The 19,882-nt window shown below is 42.2% G+C and overlaps 3 non-coding genes across 3 annotated transcripts; all 3 read left to right on the forward strand.

Moving 5' to 3' along the window:
- Positions 1-7,069: 7,069 nt before the first annotated feature.
- On the forward strand, positions 7,070-7,157 carry trnap-ugg (transfer RNA proline (anticodon UGG)). Its single transcript is given in 2 exon segments — positions 7,070-7,105; positions 7,122-7,157. It is a non-coding gene; the product is annotated as a tRNA-Pro (tRNA).
- Positions 7,158-13,327: 6,170 nt separating this feature from the next.
- Positions 13,328-13,415, forward strand: trnap-ugg (transfer RNA proline (anticodon UGG)). Its single transcript is given in 2 exon segments — positions 13,328-13,363; positions 13,380-13,415. It is a non-coding gene; the product is annotated as a tRNA-Pro (tRNA).
- A 3,024-nt stretch (positions 13,416-16,439) lies between these two features.
- trnap-ugg (transfer RNA proline (anticodon UGG)) lies at positions 16,440-16,527 on the forward strand. Its single transcript is given in 2 exon segments — positions 16,440-16,475; positions 16,492-16,527. It is a non-coding gene; the product is annotated as a tRNA-Pro (tRNA).
- Positions 16,528-19,882: the final 3,355 nt, after the last annotated feature.

Here is a 19,882-nt window from a genome sequence, read left to right on the forward strand (position 1 = left end):
TTGACTTTGCCTGTGTCCGTGTACATCCATATCGCAGCGCAACTGTTCATTACTCAAAATATGCTCATGTTTTCCGATATGCACTCCTTGATGCAACCCTTGTCCCAAATTTGCTCTCAATATAAAAAACAACAAATTAAGTACCGCCGATAGCGGCCGCGTGGCCTAAAGGATAAGTTGTCTGACTTCGATTGTAACTGTGATCTTATGAGAAGATTGCAGGTTCTAGTCCTGCAGCGGTCAGCTATCGCGCCGCGTGAAATTTTATATTCTTTGTTTTGATTCTGCCTCAAAACCAACCATCTCGGACAGTCACTCACCTGAAGTAAAGGAAGGCTGTGTGCTTTAAGAAGCTAATGGTACATTTTCATCACTGTCGATCTGGTTGCACGGGCAAAACAAGCGGTGAAGTAGACTTTCGTGCACATTATCTCTGTTTGAAAGCAAAAAGTAGGGGATGGATGTCTGACTGTCCAGTAAATAGGAGACAAGGTGACTGACAGGTTGAGGCAATGGACTGCTGATCCCGTATGCCCCCAGCTTCGTCGTTATTGTGTTAAACACTTTCCCCTCGTTTTTTTATTCAATCACATTTATCCTCATTGCCAAATTCACCTTTTACTGAAAAGGATGCAACTCGTTGGTGAAGTAATGTCACAAAAAATAATCACTTCATCAAAGGGAAAACACGAGCAGGACGATGGAAAGGGGGACTCATGAGATCGGTCTCTGAGAGTCAGCACAGGCACGATGGGCCGAATAGCAAACTAACGTCAGAAACTGAGAGCTACGTCCTTCACTGTCGGCGGCTCGTTGTTCTAGGGGTATGATTCTCGCTTTGGGATCATAATAATTGAAATGCGAGAGGTCCCGGGTTCAAATCCCGGACGAGCCCTGCCAACTTTTAGTCAAAAAACGACTTCTCAGCCGGTCGACATGTGAGAAAACTGTCATGTTTCAAATTAAAACGTGTGATTGCACTCCGTTGTTCACACAGCGTCTAAAAATCCTGGAGATTCACAGGTCAAAGTGAAACTCACCGAACTGAGCAAAGTTCATGTCTCTCAGATATACTCGTCTCTGCGTCTCATTGGACAACGTCAACCCCGGTTTGATTCCGGCAAATGCTTGATCAGTGTATCTTCCTTTCTGCACGCATGAGCTCACCTCCAAAGGGATAAGCATACATTCAACGTCAATCTCAAATTCAACTTGAAACAGACTCTGCCCTGAATATGATTGCGTCCTGTTTCTCTCGCGCTGAAAAGATGTGAGAAGCTGGCTTTGGATTTAGTCCCTTGGCTGCCGAATTTAAATCATGCAGGAAATCAATCCGGGGTGGCCAAGCTGCCTGGTCTGATTAAAAGGCGTTCAAACCCTACATTCCAGGCATGTTATAGTGTTCTGGCCTCAACATTCGGTTCAACGTATCGGATCATAAGCACCGCTCCCATTGTCTGCTAATGGTTCTGCTGTTCACACTAACACCTCCTCTGGTCCTTCCTTTGTTACTTTATTGCCCGCTTACCACCCACTTTGCCTTTTCGCATTGTGCCATTTATTATTCAATCACTCCTACGCTCCACTGTATCACAAGCATTCCCTTTTGTCCTTCCTCGCTGCCTATTTTTTTCCAGGCGCTATTTTCGTGGAAAAATCTGTAAACTTTACATTTTTCTTAAAAGATCGGAATGATCATCTGACTGAACGTGAGCCCGGGAAATTCATCCACAGAATGTTCACGGCCTGCTGAGTTTTACACAATGCTTTGTTTTTGTTCATTGTGTTTCTGTATCCCTTTTAAGGTGATGTGCTGGTCTGCCCGGGGTCATTCTCTGTCTCTCCAAAATGGTGTGCTATCAGTATCGGATCATTATCTATCTGTTTAAAAGGAATGTGCTGTCGGTCCCGGATTTCAAATTTCAAATTTCAAAAACTGCCTTTGTAGGGTGCAGAATTTTTAGTTTCTTGGAGTGTTTGTGTAAGTGAGAGAGTGCGTGGAAACGTTCTGCGCAATCTTACTGTGCATTTCATGTCATGGGAGGAAAAATGCATTACATGCAACTTGAAGCCACACTGATTTGATTCAACACGCATTCGGGGACTGCCTGACAGGAGAAGAATCTGCTGTGGGATTTTGCTATTCCACATGTGAAAGAAGGCAAATTATATAAGTTAGAAACATAGCGATTTTAGCGAGAGCTTGCGGATGGGCTGTGTGACATGATGAGCTCCTTCCCCCTTATTTTCAAATACAAATCAAATCAAGACAAGACAAGACATGACTGACTGACTGACTTTGTTTATATAAATATATGTATCAATATTTATATATGCATATATTTACATACATTCCCTACTTTTTAACTTTCACAATAAATGTGCTTTTTCTGTTCTGCCTGCATTGGCTCTATTACATTTGACCTATTTCACAGCACACGCAGCTTCACTCTGATCCTGCAGAAAAGCACTCGCGACTTTAAAAGATGGGCTTTGTTGCCCACATCTTCCCTCGTGGCTTGTCTTACACCATGGGCTTACTGTGTTTGGGTATTTACTGACTGCACACCCTGATTTGCAGTGGATTTCATGCAGTCGCACAGACTTCGTTCAATCAAAAATATATAGATTAAGAAACAATTTTTTATTTATTTCAATCAAATCAAATTCAATTTTTTACAATAAAATTGTAAATTTATTTATTTTCTTATTATGATAAATATATATATGTTTTAAATTGTCTGTTTGTCTGGGTTGGTTTTATTTCCCTCCCTATTTCCTGCTTGTCTATCACCTGTGGCTTCAACAACCGTCCCAGTCCCGCGTGCTCATGAGAACCGCGCTCAATCACGCACAACACAATTGCATTCAGGAATGATGGAAATCCCACTTTATTCTTCTGAAAGGCAACTGCTGTCCGTGAACGGCAATTCTACAGCTGTGTAAGACGGATGTGCTTCCTGTCCAGGATCATTCTGTGTCTGTTTCAACGGGATGGTTGTCAGTTCCGGTTCATCAATTGCCCCTTTTAAACGTATTTTCTCATTATCCGGATCATCCTGTACAATTAAAAAGGAGTGTGATTATCAGCTGTGAGAACCGAATTGTTAAACTTTTGTGTTTCAAGCTACATTGACTTTGCCTGTGTCCGTGTACATCCATATCGCAGCGCATCTGTTCATTACTCAAAATATGCTCATGTTTTCCGATATGCACTCCTTGATGCAACCCTTGTCCCAAATTTGCTCTCAATATAAAAAACAACAAATTAAGTACCGCCGATAGCGGCCGCGTGGCCTAAAGGATAAGGTGTCTGACTTCGATTGTAACTGTGATCTTATGAGAAGATTGCAGGTTCTAGTCCTGCAGCGGTCAGCTATCGCGCCGCGTGAAATTTTATATTCTTTGTTTTGATTCTGCCTCAAAACCAACCATCTCGGACAGTCACTCACCTGAAGTAAAGGAAAGCTGTGTGCTTTAAGAAGCTAATGGTACATTTTCATCACTGTCGATCTGGTTGCACGGGCAAAACAAGCGGTGAAGTAGACTTTCGTGCACATTATCTCTGTTTGAAAGCAAAAAGTAGGGGATGGATGTCTGACTTTGCAGTAAATCGGAGACAAGGTGACTGACAGGTTGAGGCAATGGACTGCTGATCCAGTATGCCCCCAGCTTCGTCGTTATTGTGTTAAACACTTTCCCCTCGTTTTTTTATTCAATCACATTTATCCTCATTGCCAAATTCACCTTTTACTGAAAAGGATGCAACTCGTTGGTGAAGTAATGTCACAAAAAATAATCACTTCATCAAAGGGAAAACATTAGCAGGACGATGAAGAGGGGGACTAATGAGATCGGAATCTGAGAGTCAGCACAGGCACGATGGGCCGAATAGCAAACTAACGTCAGCAACTGAGAGCTACGTTTCTCACTGTCGGTGGCTCGTTGGTCTAGGGTTATGATTCTCGCTTTGGGATCATAATAATTGAAATGCGAGAGATCCCGGGTTCAAATCCCGTACGAGCCCTGCCAACTTTTAGTCAAAAAACGACTTCTCAGCCGGTCGACATGTGAGAAAACTGACATGTTTCAAATTAAAACGTGTGATTGCACTCCGTTGTTCACACAGCGTCTAAAAATCCTGGAGATTCACAGGAGCAAAGTGAAACTCACCGAACTGAGTAAAATTCATATCTCTCAGATGTATTCGGCTCTGCGTCTCATTGGACAACCTAAACCCCGGTTTGATTCCGGCAAATACTTGATCAGTGTATCTTCCTTTCTGCACACATGAGCTCACCTCCAAAGGGATAAGCATACATTCAACGTCAATCTCAAATTCAACTTGAAACAGACTCTGCCCTGAATATGATTGCGTCCTCTTTCTCTCGCGCTGAAAAGATGTGAGAAGCTGGCTTTGGATTTGGTCCCTTGGCTGCCGAATTTAAATCATGCAGGAAATCAATCCGGGGTGGCCAAGCTGCCTGGTCTGATTAAAAGGCGTTCAAACCCTACATTCCAGGCATGTTATAGTGTTCTGGCCTCAACATTCTGTTCAACGTATCGGATCATAAGCACCGCTCCCATTGTCTGCTAATGGTTCTGCTGTTCACACTAACACATCCTCTGGTCCATCCTTTGTTACTTTATTGCCCGCTTACCACCCACTTTGCCTTTTCGCATTGTGCCATTTATTATTCAATCACGCCTACGCTCCACTGTATCACAAACATTCCCTTTTGTCCTTCCTCGCTGCCTATTTTTTTCCAGGCGCTATTTTCGTGGAAAAATCTGTAAACTTTACATTTTTCTTAAAAGATCGGAATGATCATCTGACTGAACGTGAGCCCTGGAAATTCATCCACAGAATGTTCACGGCCTGCTGAGTTTTACAGAATGATTTGTTTTTGTTCATTGTGTTTCTGTATCCCTTTTAAGGTGATGTGCTGGTCTGCCCGGATCATTCTCTGTCTCTCCAAAATGGTGTGCTATCAGTATCGGATCATTATCTATCTGTTTAAAAGGAATGTGCTGTCGGTCCCGGATTTCAAATTTCAAATTTCAAAAACTGCCTTTGGAGGGTGCAGAATTTTTAGTTTGTTGGAGTGTTTGTGTAAGTGAGAGAGTGCGTGGAAACGTTCTGCGCGATCTTACTGTGCATTTCATGTCATGGGAGGAAAAATGCATTACATGCAACTTGATGCCACACTGATTTGATTCAACACGCATTCGGGGACTGCCTGACAGGAGAAGAATCTGCTGTGGGATTTTGCTATTCCACATGTGAAAGAAGGCAAATTATATAAGTTAGAAACATAGCGATTTTAGCGAGAGCTTGCGGATGCGCTGTGTGACATGATGAGCTCCTTCCCCCTTATTTTCAAATACAAATCAAATCAAGACAAGACAAGACATGACTGACTGACTGACTTTGTTTATATAAATATATGTATCAATATTTATATATGCATATATTTACATACATTCCCTACTTTTTAACTTTGACAATAAATGTGCTTTTCTGTTCTGCCTGCATTGGCTCTATTACATTTGACCTCTTTCACAGCACACGCAGCTTCTGTCTGATCCTGCAGAAAAGCAATCGCGACTTTAAAAGATGGCCTTTGTTGCCCACATCTTCCCTTGTGACTTGTCTTACACCATGGGCTTACTGTGTTTGGGTATTTACTGACTGCACACCCTGATTTGCAGTGGATTTCATGCAGTCGCACAGACTTCGTTCAATCAAAAATATATAGATTAAGAAACAATTTTGTATTTATTTCAATCAAATCAAATTCAATTTTTTGCAATAAAATTGTAAATTTATTTATTTTCTTATTGTGATATATATATATATGTTTTAAATTGTCTGTTTGTCTGGGTTGGTTTTATTTCCCTCCCTCTTTCCTGCTTGTCTATCACCTGTGGCTTCAACAACCGTCCCAGTCCCGCGTGCTCATGAGAACCGCGCTCAATCACGCACAACACAATTGCATTCAGGAATGATGGAAATCCCACTTTATTCTTCTGAAAGGCAACTGCTGTCCGTGAACGGCAATTCTACAGCTGTGTAAGACGGATGTGCTTCCTGTCCAGGATCATTCGGTGTCTGTTTCAACGGGATGGTTGTCAGTTCCGGTTCATCAATTACCCCTTTAAAACGTATTTTCTCATTATCCGGATCATCCTGTACAATTAAAAAAGAGTGTGATTATCAGCTGTGAGAACCGAATTGTTAAACGTTTGTGTTTCAAGCTACATTGACTTTGCCTGTGTCCGTCTACATCCATATCGCAGCGCATCTGTTCATTACTCAAAATATGCTCATGTTTTCCGATATCCACTCCTTGATGCAACCCTTGTCCCAAATTTGCTCTCAATATAAAAAACAACAAATTAAGCACCGCCGATAGCGGCCGCGTGGCCTAAAGGATAAGGTGTCTGACTTCGATTGTAACTGTGATCTTATGAGAAGATTGCAGGTTCTAGTCCTGCAGCGGTCAGCTATCGCGCCGGTGAAATTTTATATTATTTGTTTTGATTCTGCCTCAAAACCAACCATCTCGGACAGTCACTCACCTGAAGTAAAGGAAGGCTGTGTGCTTTAAGAAGCTAATGGTACATTTTCATCACTGTCGATCTGGTTGCACGGGCAAAACAAGCGGTGAAGTAGACTTTCGTGCACATTATCTCTGTTTGAAAGCAAAAAGTAGGGGATGGATGTCTGACTTTGCAGTAAATATGAGACAAGGTGACTGACAGGTTGAGGCAATGGACTGCTGATCCCGTATGCCCCCAGCTTCGTCGTTATTGTGTTAAACATTTTCCCCTAGTTTTTTTATTCAATCACATTTATCCTCATTGCCAAATTCACCTTTTACTGAAAAGGATGCAGGTCGTTGGTGAAGTAATGTCACAAAAAATAATCACTTCATCAAAGGGAAACCACGAGCAGGACGATGGAAAGGGGGACTCATGAGATCGGTCTCTGAGAGTCAGCACAGGCACGATGGGCCGAATAGCAAACTAACGTCAGAAACTGAGAGCTACGTCCTTCACTGTCGGCGGCTCGTTGGTCTAGGGGTATGATTCTCGCTTTGGGATCATAATAATTGAAATGCGAGAGGTCCCGGGTTCAAATCCCGGACGAGCCCTGCCAACTTTTAGTCAAAAAACGACTTCTCAGCCGGTCGACATGTGAGAAAACTGACATGTTTCAAATTAAAACGTGTGATTGCACTCCGTTGTTCACACAGCGTCTAAAAATCCTGGAGATTCACAGGAGCAAAGTGAAACTCACCGAACTGAGTAAAGTTCATGTCTCTCAGATGTACTCGGCTCTGCGTCTCATTGGACAACGTCAACCCCGGTTTGATTCCGGCAAATACTTGATCAGTGTATCTTCCTTTCTGCACGCATGAGCTCACCTCCAAAGGGATAAGCATACATTCAACGTCAATCTCAAATTCAACTTGAAACAGACTCTGCCCTGAATATGATTGCGTCCTGTTTCTCTCGCGCTGAAAAGATGTGAGAAGCTGGCTTTGGATTTGGTCCCTTGGCTGCCGAATTTAAATCATGCAGGAAATCAATCCGGGGTGGCCAAGCTGCCTGGTCTGATTAAAAGGCGTTCAAACCCTACATTCCAGGCATGTTATAGTGTTCTGGCCTCAACATTCGGTTCAACGTATCGGATCATAAGCACCGCTCCCATTGTCTGCTAATGGTTCTGCTGTTCACACTAACACCTCCTCTGGTCCATCCTTTGTTACTTTATTGCCCGCTTACCACCCACTTTGCCTTTTCGCATTGTGCCATTTATTATTCAATCACTCCTACGCTCCACTGTATCACAAGCATTCCCTTTTGTCCTTCCTCGCTGCCTATTTTTTTCCAGGCGCTACTTTCGTGGAAAAATCTGTAAACTTTACATTTTTCTTAAAAGATCGGAATGATCATCTGACTGAACGTGAGCCCGGGAAATTCATCCACAGAATGTGCACGGCCTGCAGAGTTTTACAGAATGCTTTGTTTTTGTTCATTGTGTTTCTGTATCCATTTTAAGGTGATGTGCTGGTCTGCCCGGACTCATTCTCTGTCTCTACAAAATGGTGTGCTATCAGTATCGGATCATTATCTATCTGTTTAAAAGGAATGTGCTGTCTGTCCCGGATTTCAAATTTCAAATTTCAAAAACTGCCTTTGGAGGGTGCAGAATTTTTAGTTTCTTGGAGTGTTTGTGTAAGTGAGAGAGTGCGTGGAAACGTTCTGCGCGATCTTACTGTGCATTTCATGTCATGGGAGGAAAAATGCATTACATGCAACTTGAAGCCACACTGATTTGATTCAACACGCATTCGGGGACTGCCTGACAGGAGAAGAATCTGCTGTGGGATTTTGCTATTCCACATGTGAAAGAAGGCAAATTATATAAGTTAGAAACATAGCGATTTTAGCGAGAGCTTGCGGATGGGCTGTGTGACATGATGAGCTCCTTCCCCCTTATTTTCAAATACAAATCAAATCAAGACAAGACAAGACATGACTGACTGACTGACTTTGTTTATATAAATATATGTATCAATATTTATATATGCATATATTTACATACATTCCCTACTTTTTAACTTTCACAATAAATGTGCTTTTTCTGTTCTGCCTGCATTGGCTCTATTACATTTGACCTATTTCACAGCACACGCAGCTTCACTCTGATCCTGCAGAAAAGCACTCGCGACTTTAAAAGATGGGCTTTGTTGCCCACATCTTCCCTCGTGGCTTGTCTTACACCATGGGCTTACTGTGTTTGGGTATTTACTGACTGCACACCCTGATTTGCAGTGGATTTCATGCAGTCGCACAGACTTCGTTCAATCAAAAATATATAGATTAAGAAACAATTTTTTATTTATTTCAATCAAATCAAATTCAATTTTTTGCAATAAAATTGTAAATTTATTTATTTTCTTATTATGATAAATATATATATGTTTTAAATTGTCTGGGTTGGTTTTATTTCCCTCCCTATTTCCTGCTTGTCTATCACCTGTGGCTTCAACAACCGTCCCAGTCCCGCGTGCTCATGAGAACCGCGCTCAATCACGCACAACACAATTGCATTCAGGAATGATGGAAATCCCACTTTATTCTTCTGAAAGGCAACTGCTGTCCGTGAACGGCAATTCTACAGCTGTGCAAGACGGATGTGCTTCCTGTCCAGGATCATTCTGTGTCTGTTTCAACGGGATGGTTGTCAGTTCCGGTTCATCAATTGCCCCTTTTAAACGTATTTTCTCATTATCCGGATCATCCTGTACAATTAAAAAGGAGTGTGATTATCAGCTGTGAGAACCGAATTGTTAAACTTTTGTGTTTCAAGCTACATTGACTTTGCCTGTGTCCGTGCACATCCATACCGCAGCGCATCTGTTCATTACTCAAAATATGCTCATGTTTTCCGATATCCACTCCTTGATGCAACCCTTGTCCCAAATTTGCTCTCAATATAAAAAACAACAAATTAAGTACCGCCGATAGCGGCCGCGTGGCCTAAATGATAAGGTGTCTGACTTCGATTGTAACTGTTATCTTATGAGAAGATTGCAGGTTCTAGTCCTGCAGCGGTCAGCTATCGCGCCGCGTGAAATTTTATATTCTTTGTTTTGATTCTGCCTCAAAACCAACCATCTCGGACAGTCACTCACCTGAAGTAAAGGAAGGCTGTGTGCTTTAAGAAGCTAATGGTACATTTTCATCACTGTCGATCTGGTTGCACGGGCAAAACAAGCGGTGAAGTAGACTTTCGTGCACATTATCACTGTTTGAAAGCAAAAAGTAGGGGATGGATGTCTGACTTTGCAGTAAATCGGAGACAAGGTGACTGACAGGTTGAGGCAATGGACTGCTGATCCAGTATGCCCCCAGCTTCGTCGTTATTGTGTTAAACACTTTCCCCTCGTTTTTTTATTCAATCACATTTATCCTCATTGCCAAATTCACCTTTTACTGAAAAGGATGCAACTCGTTGTTGAAGTAATGTCACAAAAAATAATCACTTCATCAAATGGAAAACATTAGCAGGACGATGGAGAGGGGGACTCATGAGATCGGTCTCTGAGAGTCAGCACAGGCACGATGGGCCGAATAGCAAACTAACGTCAGCAATTGAGAGCTACGTTTCTCACTGTCGGTGGCTCTTTGGTCTAGGGGTATGATTCTCGCTTTGGGATTATAATAATTGAAATGCGAGAGGTCCCGGGTTCAAATCCCGGACGAGCCCTGCCAACTTTTAGTCAAAAAACGACTTCTCAGCCGGTCGACATGTGAGAAAACTGACATGTTTCAAATTAAAACGTGTGATTGCACTCCGTTGTTCACACAGCGTCTAAAAATCCTGGAGATTCACAGGAGCAAAGTGAAACTCACCGAACTGAGTAAAGTTCATGTCTCTCAGATGTACTCGGCTCTGCGTATCATTGGACAACCTAAACCCCGGTTTGATTCCGGCAAATACTTGATCAGTGTATCTTCCTTTCTGCACGCATGAGCTCACCTCCAAAGGGATAAGCATACATTCAACGTCAATCTCAAATTCAACTTGAAACAGACTCTGCCCTGAATATGATTGCGTCCAGTTTCTCTCGCGCTGAAAAGATGTGAGAAGCTGGCTTTGGATTTAGTCCCTTGGCTGCCGAATTTAAATCATGCAGGAAATCAATCCGGGGTGGCCAAGCTGCCTGGTCTGATTAAAAGGCGTTCAAACCCTACATTCCAGGCATGTTATAGTGTTCTGGCCTCAACATTCGGTTCAACGTATCGGATCATAAGCACCGCTCCCATTGTCTGCTAATGGTTCTGCTGTTCACACTAACACCTCCTCTGGTCCATCCTTTGTTACTTTATTGCCCGCTTACCACCCACTTTGCCTTTTCGCATTGTGCCATTTATTATTCAATCACTCCTACGGTCCACTGTATCACAAGCATTCCCTTTTGTCCTTCCTCGCTGCCTATTTTTTTCCAGGCGCTATTTTCGTGGAAAAATCTGTAAACTTTACATTTTTCTTAAAAGATCGGAATAATCATCTGACTGAACGTGAGCCCGGGAAATTCATCCACAGAATGTTCACGGCCTGCTGAGTTTTACAGAATGCTTTGTTTTTGTTCATTGTGTTTCTGTATCCCTTTTAAGGTGATGTGCTGGTCTGCCCGGGGTCATTCTCTGTCTCTACAAAATGGTGTGCTATCAGTATCGGATCATTATCTATCTGTTTAAAAGGAATGTGCTGTCTGTCCCGGATTTCAAATTTCAAATTTCAAAAACTGCCTTTGGAGGGTGCAGAATTTTTAGTTTGTTGGAGTGTTTGTGTAAGTGAGAGAGTGCGTGGAAACGTTCTGCGCGATCTTACTGTGCATTTCATGTCATGGGAGGAAAAATGCATTACATGCAACTTGAAGCCACACTGATTTGATTCAACACGCATTCGGGGACTGCCTGAGAGGAGAAGAATCTGCTGTGGGATTTTGCTATTCCACATGTGAAAGAAGGCAAATTATATAAGTTAGAAACATAGCGATTTTAGCGAGAGCTTGCGGATGGGCTGTGTGACATGATGAGCTCCTTCCCCCTTATTTTCAAATACAAATCAAATCAAGACAAGACAAGACATGACTGACTGACTGATTTTGTTTATATAAATATATGTATCAATATTTATATATGCATATATTTACATACATTCCCTACTTTTTAACTTTCACAATAAATGTGCTTTTTCTGTTCTGCCTGCATTGGCTCTATTACATTTGACCTATTTCACAGCACACGCAGCTTCACTCTGATCCTGCAGAAAAGCACTCGTGACTTTAAAAGATGGGCTTTGTTGCCCACATCTTCCCTCGTGGCTTGTCTTACACCATGGGCTTACTGTGTTTGGGTATTTACTGACTGCACACCCTGATTTCCAGTGGATTTCATGCAGTCGCACAGACTTCGTTCAATCAAAAATATATAGATTAAGAAACAATTATTTATTTATTTCAATCAAATCAAATTAAATTTTTTGCAATAAAATTGTAAATTTATTTATTTTCTTATTATGATAAATATATATATGTTTTAAATTGTCTGTTTGTCTGGGTTGGTTTTATTTCCCTTCCTATTTCCTGCTTGTCTATCACCTGTGTCTTCAACAACCGTCCCAGTCCCGCGTGCTCATGAGAACCGCGCTCAATCACGCACAACACAATTGCATTCAGGAATGATGGAAATCCCACTTTATTCTTCTGAAAGGCAACTGCTGTCCGTGAACGGCAATTCTACAGCTGTGTAAGAGGGATGTGCTTCCTGTCGAGGATCATTCGGTGTCTGTTTCAACGGGATGGTTGTCAGTTCCGGTTCATAAATTGCCCCTTTAAAACGTATTTTCTCATTATCCGGATCATCCTGTACATTTAAAAAGGAGTGTGATTATCAGCTGTGAGAACCGAATTGTTAAACTTTTGTGTTTCAAGCTACATTGACTTTGCCTGTGTCCGTGTACATCCATATCGCAGCGCATCTGTTCATTACTCAAAATATGCTCATGTTTTCCGATATCCACTCCTTGATGCAACCCTTGTCCCAAATTTGCTCTCAATATAAAAAACAACAAATTAAGTACCGCCGATAGCGGCCGCGTGGCCTAAAGGATAAGGTGTCTGACTTCGATTGTAACTGTTATCTTATGAGAAGATTGCAGGTTCTAGTCCTGCAGCGGTCAGCTATCGCGCCGCGTGAAATTTTATATTCTTTGTTTTGATTCTGCCTCAAAACCAACCATCTCGGACAGTCACTCACCTGAAGTAAAGGAAGGCTGTGTGCTTTAAGAAGCTAATGGTACATTTTCATCACTGTCGATCTGGTTGCACGGGCAAAACAAGCGGTGAAGTAGACTTTCGTGCACATTATCACTGTTTGAAAGCAAAAAGTAGGGGATGGATGTCTGACTTTGCAGTAAATCGGAGACAAGGTGACTGACAGGTTGAGGCAATGGACTGCTGATCCAGTATGCCCCCAGCTTCGTCGTTATTGTGTTAAACACTTTCCCCTCGTTTTTTTATTCAATCACATTTATCCTCATTGCCAAATTCACCTTTTACTGAAAAGGATGCAACTCGTTGTTGAAGTAATGTCACAAAAAATAATCACTTCATCAAATGGAAAACATTAGCAGGACGATGGAGAGGGGGACTCATGAGATCGGTCTGTGAGAGTCAGCACAGGCACGATGGGCCGAATAGCAAACTAACGTCAGCAACTGAGAGCTACGTTTCTCACTGTCGGTGGCTCGTTGGTCTAGGGGTATGATTCTCGCTTTGGGATTATAATAATTGAAATGCGAGAGGTCCCGGGTTCAAATCCCGGACGAGCCCTGCCAACTTTTAGTCAAAAAACGACTTCTCAGCCGGTCGACATGTGAGAAAACTGACATGTTTCAAATTAAAACGTGTGATTGCACTCCGTTGTTCACACAGCGTCTAAAAATCCTGGAGATTCACAGGAGCAAAGTGAAACTCACCGAACTGAGTAAAGTTCATGTCTCTCAGATGTACTCGGCTCTGCGTATCATTGGACAACCTAAACCCCGGTTTGATTCCGGCAAATACTTGATCAGTGTATCTTCCTTTCTGCACGCATGAGCTCACCTCCAAAGGGATAAGCATACATTCAACGTCAATCTCAAATTCAACTTGAAACAGACTCTGCCCTGAATATGATTGCGTCCTGTTTCTCTCGCGCTGAAAAGATGTGAGAAGCTGGCTGCCGAATTTAAATCATGCAGGAAATCAATCCGGGTTGGCCAAGCTGCCTGGTCTGATTAAAAGGCGTTCAAACCCTACATTCCAGGCATGTTATAGTGTTCTGGCCTCAACATTCGGTTCAACGTATCGGATCATAAGCACCGCTCCCATTGTCTGCTAATGGTTCTGCTGTTCACACTAACACCTCCTCTGGTCCATCCTTTGTTACTTTATTGCCCGCTTACCACCCACTTTGCCTTTTCGCATTGTGCCATTTATTATTCAATCACTCCTACGCTCCACTGTATCACAAGCATTCCCTTTTGTCCTTCCTCGCTGCCTATTTTTTTCCAGGCGCTATTTTCGTGGAAAAATCTGTAAACTTTACATTTTTCTTAAAAGATCGGAATGATCATCTGACTGAACGTGAGCCCGGGAAATTCATCCACAGAATGTTCACGGCCTGCTGAGTTTTACAGAATGCTTTGTTTTTGTTCATTGTGTTTCTGTATCCATTTTAAGGTGATGTGCTGGTCTGCCCGGGGTCATTCTCTGTCTCTACAAAATGGTGTGCTATCAGTATCGGATCATTATCTATCTGTTTAAAAGGAATGTGCTGTCTGTCCCGGATTTCAAATTTCAAATTTCAAAAACTGCCTTTGGAGGGTGCAGAATTTTTAGTTTGTTGGAGTGTGTGTGTAAGTGAGAGAGTGCGTGGAAACGTTCTGCGCGATCTTACTGTGCATTTCATGTCATGGGAGGAAAAATGCATTACATGCAACTTGAAGCCACACTGATTTGATTCAACACGCATTCGGGGACTGCCTGACAGGAGAAGAATCTGCCGTGGGATTTTGCTATTCCACATGTGAAAGAAGGCAAATTATATAAGTTAGAAACATAGCGATTTTAGCGAGAGCTTGCGGATGCGCTGTGTGACATGATGAGCTCCTTCCCCCTTATTTTCAAATACAAATCAAATCAAGACAAGACAAGACATGACTGACTGACTGACTTTGTTTATATAAATATATGTATCAATATTTATATATGCATATATTTACATACATTCCCTACTTTTTAACTTTGACAATAAATGTGCTTTTCTGTTCTGCCTGCATTGGCTCTATTACATTTGACCTCTTTCACAGCACACGCAGCTTCTGTCTGATCCTGCAGAAAAGCACTCGCGACTTTAAAAGATGGACTTTGTTGCCCACATCTTCCCTCGTGGCTTGTCTTACACCATGGGTTTACTGTGTTTGGGTATTTACTGACTGCACACCCTGATTTCCAGTGGATTTCATGCAGTCGCACAGACTTCGTTCAATCAAAAATATATAGATTAAGAAACAATTATTTATTTATTTCAATCAAATCAAATTTAATTTTTTGCAATAAAATTGTAAATTTATTTATTTTCTTATTGTGATAAATATATATACGTTTTAAATTGTCTGTTTGTCTGGGTTGGTTTTATTTCCCTCCCTCTTTCCTGCTTGTCTATCACCTGTGGCTTCAACAACCGTCCCAGTCCCGCGTGCTCATGAGAACCGCGCTCAATTACGCACAACACAATTGCATTCAGGAATGATGGAAATCCCACTTTATTCTTCTGAAAGGCAACTGCTGTCCGTGACCGGCAATTCTACAGCTGTGTAAGACGGATGTGCTTCCTGTCCAGCATCATTCGTTGTCTGTTTCTACGGGATGGTTGTCAGTTCCGGTTCATCAATTGCCCCTTTAAAACGTATTTTCTCATTATCCGGATCATCCTGTACAATTAAAAAAGAGTGTGATTATCAGCTGTGAGAACCGAATTGTTAAACGTTTGTGTTTCAAGCTACATTGACTTTGCCTGTGTCCGTGTACATCCATATCGCAGCGCATCTGTTCATTACTCAAAATATGCTCATGTTTTCCGATATCCACTCCTTGATGCAACCCTTGTCCCAAATTTGCTCTCAATATGAAAAACAACAAATTAAGTACCGCCGATAGCGGCCGCGTGGCCTAAAGGATAAGGTGTCTGACTTCGATTGTAACTGTGATCTTATGAGAAGATTGCAGGTTCTAGTCCTGCAGCGGTCAGCTATCGCGCCGCGTGAAATTTTATATTCTTTGTTTTGATTCTGCCTCAAAACCAACCATCTCGGACAGTCACTCACCTGAAGTAAAGGAAGGCTGTGTGCTTTAAGAAGCTAATGGTACATTTTCATCACTGTCGATCTGGTTGCACGGGCAAAACAAGCGGTGAAGTAGACTTTCGTGCACATTATCTCTGTTTGAAAGCAAAAAGTAGGGGATGGATGTCTGACTTTGCAGTAAATCGGAGACAAGGTGACTGACAGGTTGAGGCAATGGACTGCTGATCCCGTATGCACCCAGCTTCGTCGTTATTGTGTTAAACATTTTCCCCTAGTTTTTTTATTCAATCACATTTATCCTCATTGCCAAATTCACCTTTTACTGAAAAGGATGCAGCTCGTTGGTGAAGTAATGTCACAATAAATAATCACTTCATCAAAGGGACAACACGAGCAGGACGATGGAAAGGGGGACTCATGAGATCGGTCTCTGAGAGTCAGCACAGGCACGATGGGCCGAATAGCAAACTAACGTCAGAAACTGAGAGCTACGTCCTTCACTGTCGGCGGCTCGTTGGTCTAGGGGTATGATTCTCGCTTTGGGATCATAATAATTGAAATGCGAGAGGTCCCGGGTTCAAATCCCGGACGAGCCCTGCCAACTTTTAGTCAAAAAACGACTTCTCAGCCGGTCGACATGTGAGAAAACTGACATGTTTCAAATTAAAACGTGTGATTGCACTCCTTTGTTCACACAGCGTCTAAAAATCCTGGAGATTCACAGGAGCAAAGTGAAACTCACCGAACTGAGTCAAGTTCATGTCTCTCAGATGTACTCGGCTCTGCGTCTCATTGGACAACCTAAACCCCGGTTTGATTCCGGTAAATACTTGATCAGTGTATCTTCCTTTCTGCACGCATCAGCTCACCTCCAAAGGGATAAGCATACATTCAACGTCAATCTCAAATTCAACTTGAAACAGACTCTGCCCTGAATATGATTGCGTCCTGTTTCTCTCGCGCTGAAAAGATGTGAGAAGCTGGCTTTGGATTTAGTCCCTTGGCTGCCGAATTTAAATCATGCAGGAAATCAATCCGGGGTGGCCAAGCTGCCTGGTCTGATTAAAAGGCGTTCAAACCCTACATTCCAGGCATGTTATAGTGTTCTGGCCTCAACATTCGGTTCAACGTATCGGATCATAAGCACCGCTCCCATTGTCTGCTAATGGTTCTGCTGTTCACACTAACACCTCCTCTTGTCCATCCTTTGTTACTTTATTGCCCGCTTACCACCCACTTTGCCTTTTCGCATTGTGCCATTTATTATTCAATCACTCCTACGCTCCACTGTATCACAAGCATTCCCTTTTGTCCTTCCTCGCTGCCTATTTTTTTCCAGGCGCTATTTTCGTGGAAAAATCTGTAAACTTTACATTTTTCTTAAAAGATCGGAATGATCATCTGACTGAACGTGAGCCCGGGAAATTCATCCACAGAATGTTCACGGCCTGCTGGATTTTACAGAATGCTTTGTTTTTGTTCATTGTGTTTCTGTATCCATTTTAAGGTGATGTGCTGGTCTGCCCGGGGTCATTCTCTGTCTCTACAAAATGGTGTGCTATCAGTATCGGATCATTATCTATCTGTTTAAAAGGAATGTGCTGTCTGTCCCGGATTTCAAATTTCAAATTTCAAAAACTGCCTTTGGAGGGTGCAGAATTTTTAGTTTGTTGGAGTGTGTGTGTAAGTGAGAGAGTGCGTGGAAACGTTCTGCGCGATCTTACTGTGCATTTCATGTCATGGGAGGAAAAATGCATTACATGCAACTTGAAGCCACACTGATTTGATTCAACACGCATTCGGGGACTGCCTGACAGGAGAAGAATCTGCCGTGGGATTTTGCTATTCCACATGTGAAAGAAGGCAAATTATATAAGTTAGAAACATAGCGATTTTAGCGAGAGCTGTGTGACATGATGAGCTCCTTCCCCCTTATTTTCAAATACAAATCAAATCAAGACAAGACAAGCCATGACTGACTGACTGACTTTGTTTATATAAATATATGTATCAATATTTATATATGCATATATTTACATACATTCCCTACTTTTTAACTTTGACTATAAATGTGCTTTTCTGTTCTGCCTGCATTGGCTCTATTACATTTGACCTCTTTCACAGCACACGCAGCTTCTGTCTGATCCTGCAGAAAAGCAATCGCGACTTTAAAAGATGGCCTTTGTTGCCCACATCTTCCCTTGTGGCTTGTCTTACACCATGGGCTTACTGTGTTTGGGTATTTACTGACTGCACACCCTGATTTGCAGTGGATTTCATGCAGTCGCACAGACTTCGTTCAATCAAAAATATATAGATTAAGAAACAATTTTGTATTTATTTCAATCAAATCAAATTCAATTTTTTGCAATAAAATTGTAAATGTATTTATTTTCTTATTGTGATAAATATATATATGTTTTAAATTGTCTGTTTGTCTGGGTTGGTTTTATTTCCCTCCCTCTTTCCTGCTTGTCTATCACCTGTGGCTTCAACAACCGTCCCAGTCCCGCGTGCTCATGAGAACCGCGCTCAATCACGCACAACACAATTGCATTCAGGAATGATGGAAATACCACTTTATTCTTCTGAAAGGCAACTGCTGTCCGTGAACGGCAATTCTACAGCTGTGTAAGACGGATGTGCTTCCTGTCCAGGATCATTCGGTGTCTGTTTCAACGGGATGGTTGTCAGTTCCGGTTCATCAATTGCCCCTTTAAAACGTATTTTCTCATTATCCGGATCATCCTGTACAATTAAAAAAGAGTGTGATTATCAGCTGTGAGAACCGAATTGTTAAACGTTTGTGTTTCAAGCTACATTGACTTTGCCTGTGTCCGTGTACATCCATATCGCAGCGCAACTGTTCATTACTCAAAATATGCTCATGTTTTCCGATATGCACTCCTTGATGCAACCCTTGTCCCAAATTTGCTCTCAATATAAAAAACAACAAATTAAGTACCGCCGATAGCGGCCGCGTGGCCTAAAGGATAAGTTGTCTGACTTCGATTGTAACTGTGATCTTATGAGAAGATTGCAGGTTCTAGTCCTGCAGCGGTCAGCTATCGCGCCGCGTGAAATTTTATATTCTTTGTTTTGATTCTGCCTCAAAACCAACCATCTCGGACAGTCACTCACCTGAAGTAAAGGAAGGCTGTGTGCTTTAAGAAGCTAATGGTACATTTTCATCACTGTCGATCTGGTTGCACGGGCAAAACAAGCGGTGAAGTAGACTTTCGTGCACATTATCTCTGTTTGAAAGCAAAAAGTAGGGGATGGATGTCTGACTGTCCAGTAAATAGGAGACAAGGTGACTGACAGGTTGAGGCAATGGACTGCTGATCCCGTATGCCCCCAGCTTCGTCGTTATTGTGTTAAACACTTTCCCCTCGTTTTTTTATTCAATCACATTTATCCTCATTGCCAAATTCACCTTTTACTGAAAAGGATGCAACTCGTTGGTGAAGTAATGTCACAAAAAATAATCACTTCATCAAAGGGAAAACACGAGCAGGACGATGGAAAGGGGGACTCATGAGATCGGTCTCTGAGAGTCAGCACAGGCACGATGGGCCGAATAGCAAACTAACGTCAGAAACTGAGAGCTACGTCCTTCACTGTCGGCGGCTCGTTGTTCTAGGGGTATGATTCTCGCTTTGGGATCATAATAATTGAAATGCGAGAGGTCCCGGGTTCAAATCCCGGACGAGCCCTGCCAACTTTTAGTCAAAAAACGACTTCTCAGCCGGTCGACATGTGAGAAAACTGTCATGTTTCAAATTAAAACGTGTGATTGCACTCCGTTGTTCACACAGCGTCTAAAAATCCTGGAGATTCACAGGTCAAAGTGAAACTCACCGAACTGAGCAAAGTTCATGTCTCTCAGATATACTCGTCTCTGCGTCTCATTGGACAACGTCAACCCCGGTTTGATTCCGGCAAATGCTT

This window comes from Pristiophorus japonicus, unplaced genomic scaffold (genome assembly GCF_044704955.1).
Source record: "Pristiophorus japonicus isolate sPriJap1 unplaced genomic scaffold, sPriJap1.hap1 HAP1_SCAFFOLD_61, whole genome shotgun sequence".
Classification (NCBI taxonomy): Eukaryota; Metazoa; Chordata; class Chondrichthyes; family Pristiophoridae; genus Pristiophorus; species Pristiophorus japonicus.